Source organism: Tiliqua scincoides, chromosome 8, assembly GCF_035046505.1.
Source record: "Tiliqua scincoides isolate rTilSci1 chromosome 8, rTilSci1.hap2, whole genome shotgun sequence".
NCBI classification, from domain to species: domain Eukaryota; kingdom Metazoa; phylum Chordata; class Lepidosauria; order Squamata; family Scincidae; genus Tiliqua; species Tiliqua scincoides.
In genome coordinates, this window is record NC_089828.1 from 20,552,903 (window position 1) to 20,558,126 (window position 5,224).

Below are 5,224 nucleotides of genomic sequence, written 5' to 3' on the forward strand. Positions count from 1 at the left end.
GATGGCAGATAGACAAAGGGCACTTGCCTCCATCCACCCACCCATCTTTGTTGCTGCTCCTCCTCCTTCCACTTCCAGTATTCAAAAAGGATGAGATGAACAGAGCAGAAAAGGAACTGTGGAGGAGAGGAGAGGACTAGATGGGCCTATGGGCTGATCCAGTGGGGCTGTTCTTATGTCTCTGACCACTGTCCTCTCCTCCACACTTTCCCTTCTGCAATATTCTTCTCACCTTTTTTGAATGAGCGGAAGAGTGGTGGAAGAAACAGTCTGTGTGCCACTAGCTAGGGGGTTGGTGGTGTTGGCATTTCACCCATTGCTTCAGACAGCAGGAACACTTGGGCTGGCTTTGTTTCGCTTGTGACATGCCAGCAAGTATGCTCTTGTGAGCCACCTTGAGTTCCACTGTGTTATAGAAAGGTGGCATAGAAATATTTTAAGTAAGGGATTCAGCTCCCTGGTGGACTGGGCCCCATGTAACTAACAACAACCTATTAAGGGCTCAATCCTATCCAACTTTCCAGTGCTGGTGCAGCCATAATGCAGCTCCAAGGAAAGGGAACAAACATTCCCTTACCTAGAGGAGGCCTCCATGGCTGCCCCCCATCAGAGGATGCAGCTCATGCCCCATTGGCACAGCTGCACCAGCACTGGAAAGTTGGATAGGATTTGGCTCTAAGGCAGCTGCTATCAACTTTTGATATCTCATTTCTTTGCCAAAGTTCACATCCTTCTCCCCACCCCTTCAAATACTCCCCATCCCTAATTTATTTAAAAGCAAAGATGGGTGATCTGTAAACAGAATATCTGCTCAAAGAAGTCAAACCTGATAAAACTAGAGACTGGCCACTGTAGCCATCATTTTCATTATGAATCATTGGGTTCCTGAGGCTTTGATTGAAATAAAGTGGAGATTAAATTACTTTGTGAACACTGGCATTGCTAGGGGGGGTGCAGGCTGCACCAGGTGTCGCGCAAGGGGGGGTGACACACCCTGGGGTGAGGATGCGCTAACATCATGGGGTTAGGGGCTACTGCGTAATGCCATACACCATTGGATGCGGAATGGCCAGTGAAGTACAGTGCAAAAAACAGAATTGAAACCACTCCTTTCCTTCAAAAGTTATGGCCCAAAAACTGGAAGGAAAAAATGCATGGAGCCCTATGGAAAGTGAAAGTGAGTCGTATCGTGCGTTTTCTTGCGAGTAGGTGGACTTGCCATAGTCTTTTGGAAAGGGCAGGGTGAGAGGCTCCAAGGACGTCAGAATGGTCCTCATCCAATGAGTGCAGCCCCCAAAAACTCAAAAGGGAGAAGGAGGTCCCTCCTTCCTAGCTGCCTCCCTCCCAGTCTACGGAGCCTTATGGAAAGCAAAGCAGCCTCACAGTTGCGTTTACTCGCGAGTAGGCAGACCTGTCTTGGCTGGTTGTCAGGCCAGGCAAAGGGGAATGTGAGTAGAACAGAAGGGTCCTGATCCGATGGAGCTGGAGTGCAACAGGAGGCAGCCTCCCCCCCCCCTAAAAAGAACAAAAAAGAGGCTTGAAAGGTAAGGGGAAAGTTTTCTATTTTGCACTTCACAAGTCTTTATTCTTTATTCTGATGTGCCTGAAATAGAAGAACTTTAAACTGGGCACTGGGAGGGCTGGAAATCTCACTGATTCTTTTTGGGGGGGTTGTCACTGCAGGCACTATGGCACTTTGTTATTGCATTGACCACTATGGGACTTAATTCAGAGTAGACATGCATAGGCTTGTGCTCACAGGCTGCAATCCTACCCACACTTTAATGAGAGTAAGCCCATTGACGACTATGGGAGTAGACATGCATAGGATTGAGCTCACAGGCTGCAATCCTACCCATACTTCAGAGTAGACATGCATAGGATTGGGCTCACAGGTTGCAATCCTACCTACCCTTCAGAGTAGACATGCATAGGATTGGGCTCACAGGCTGCAATCCTACCCACACTTTCCTGAGAGTAAGCCCCATTGACCACAATAGGACTTACTTCAGAGTAGATTCACTTGGTGGAACAGGACTGGCTCCCCTTATGTAATTATTTTATTTTAATTTAATTATTTATAATTATTTATTTTAATTACTTGATGATGTCACTTCTGGCCATGACATCACTTCCGATGGGTCCTGGACAGACTGTAATTCTAAAAAGTGGTTACTATGGTAAATTCAAACATGAAAGCAGAAGCAACTTTATCACTGCTGCACCGGGAATGGACTAATTTACCCCCCAGGCTCTGGATGAAGCAAACTCCAAATCCCTCCTTGTACTCAGACTAGTAAAAATGCCCATCACTAAAGGAAATAGAGAGCTAGATTTTGCAGCAGACATTTTACCCTTTGGGGTCTGACCAAAGAAAAGCCCTGCTGGGTCAGACCAGAAGACCCATCTAGTCCAACATCCTTATTCCAACAGGGGGCAACCAGATGCTTTTGGAAACCCCTCAGGCAGCATTTGAAGGCAAGAAGCCAATTCCTGCTGTGGTCTGTCTCCCACCACCCAATTACTGCAGTGTTGAAAAGCCAGTTTCTGATTGTTATTTTGCAAGATCAGGCCTCTGGGGCAGAAACCTTGACATGAGAGAGCCAAAGGGGCTGGGGAATAATTGAAGAAGAGCCAGGTAAACCTCACACACATTTTAAGTTATTTAATTGCATACAATATTAATTGAAAATTATTTTATGTGATAAAACTTTAAAGACGGCGGCCTAGTGCTTATCTGTTGTTGCAGCATCTCTGAGCAGTGAGGCCTTATTAATTATTACTAATTTCCTAAACATGCTTACTGAGGAGTAAATCCCATTGAACTCAGTGGGACTTACTGCAGTGGGTAGACACACATAGAGGTGCACTGTTAGTGAGCATCTGTGTAGAATCCTGCCTGCCCCATTTCCCTTATAGCCCTACAAATAAAAAAGGCTTTAGTGAGCTCTTCAACCCTTTCTTGTCATTGTAAGCATGGCCAACCCAGCCATGAGGAAACCTGATGTGGCTTGCATCAACAGGGGGTGATTGATTTGGGGTACCCTTCACCTTGAATCTGCTGCCACCTCCCTCCAGCCTGTCGTGGACACGAACCACATTGATATACTCCCTGCCAGCTCAGGGCCCAATCCTATCCAGTTTTCCAGTGCAGGTGCAGCAGTGCTAATGGGGCATACACTGCTTCCTGTGGTGGGGAGGCAGTCATGGAGGCCTCCTCAAGGTAATGAAATGTTTGTTCCATTATCTTGGGGCTGAACTGTCCTTGCTAGAAAGTTGGATAGGTCTGGGCCCTCAAGCAGATCATCTGTCACCTGTGTTCTGTCTCCTGGTTTTCACAAACCAAATAGTGTGGAATTTCAGTCTGATTTAAAGGGACTGTGCAGATGAAGTGGAGCTCATTTGGCCATGTGGTCCCTTGAAGTAATCCCTTAAGTTCTGCACTTCTGGGCTTGCAAAACTACACTAGGGAGCACAGTAAGAGGTTTCTTATTTAACATGTTGCAGTAGAGGTGGCAGCTGTGGACCTGAGACAGCATTGGACAGCTGCCCCTGGTTGCAAGTAACAAGTCCCCAGGCCACCAGCTGTGCTCACAGAAGTGGACACATTGATCCATAGTTGTTCCTGCTATAAGGAAGAGGCTTCTCAAGGTGCTACTGCCTCCTGCTCTCTACTCTGCACTGACCTTGCTACCAGTATGCTGCCACTCCACTTCTGGTGAGATCAGGCCAGGCAGATCAGTGTAACGCTGTCCCCACATCAGTGCAGCCAAGTAGCACCTGTCACATTGTGAACAGCACTGAAATAGACTGACTTACTCTGAGTAGCTCATGTGTGGCTCTCCAGTCTCCCACCCAGGCAGCTTACAGGCCAGCCTGCCTGGCTTCAGCCATGAAATGGACTCATATGCCTTCCAGAGCAGACATCAAATTTGTTCAACAAAAACAATGGAATGCAGGAGGTATTGATATCCCAAATACACAATATTGCAGGATTATAAGATTTGAGAACAAATCATATTCACGAGATGCGATGCATCTCCAGGCTAGATCTTTGTTTTAAAACCAAAGTCTCAAATTCTCTCAGAGAACCTCTGAAAGGCACCCTAGACTGTCTGGCTTAACTCTAGTGAATGGGCTTAATGCCAGTCCACTGACCCATTTCTCTCTCTCTCTATCACTCTCCTTTTTCTAATCTGTCAATCCATTTTCTCTCTCCTCCCAGGAAACCAAACATTAAACACATGTGTATCCCAGGAAAATACTCCTGTTTTCAGTTAAAATGTGGTCATATTTATGTCAGGACTGACCCTAGACCTGCTGGTGCCTGAAGTGATGCGCCAAATCTGGCCTGTCTCCCCTTGCCTGGCACCTTGCCACACCTAATGTCATCCTCCTTGCTTGGCAACACACTAGCTGCAGCCTCTGCCATTCCTCCTCTTTGGAAAAGAAGAGGAAGAGGAGAATGCATTGAAAGAAGAATTGTGGAGGAGACAAGAGGGGTAGGCTAGAGTGTCTCCTCCACACTTCTTCTACTCCATTCCTCTCATCCTTTTCAATTCCAGAGGAGGAATAGTGAAGGAGATGGGCAGAGTTGGGTGCCCCTTGCTAGTCCACTGCCTGAGGCAAGTGCCTTAGTTGGCCTTATGGGCAGGGCAGCCCTGGTTAGCACCCTTGTTAAGAAGCATGTTTTTCCTTCCCATCATGTTGGGAAGATTTGCAGAACTTAATCGAGCTAATCTATTTCAACACTTTACACTATTCGTTTGAATGAGGGAGGGGGGGTTGCAATTAGGATAACAGATAAAAGCCCTCTGTCCTCCATCATGTTTATAAATGATCAAGTTATTGCTACTGACTCAAGAGAGAGCCCTGAAAATCTAAGGTGAAGAATTCGTATCTACAGAAACAATAGACCATACACTCCATAGAAATCTGGGGGAAAACCCAATCTTTTCTCACTATGTCCCCTAGATGGCAATCTAATGATACATTTGGAATGAAGCTGAATTTAAAAATAAAACAGCCACAATGAAAAAGGCCTGTATATACCGAAACCCATTAATGTCTTAAGCATGCTGAACTCTGTGGCTAGTGTAGCGTTCCTTTCCTCTGCAATGTGGAGAAGGTACAGAGAGAATTTTTCTCCTCTCCCAGAATAAGTGAACCATATGAATTCATGGGCACTGGCTTCAGAACAGACCCCACCCCCTAAAAGGACCCC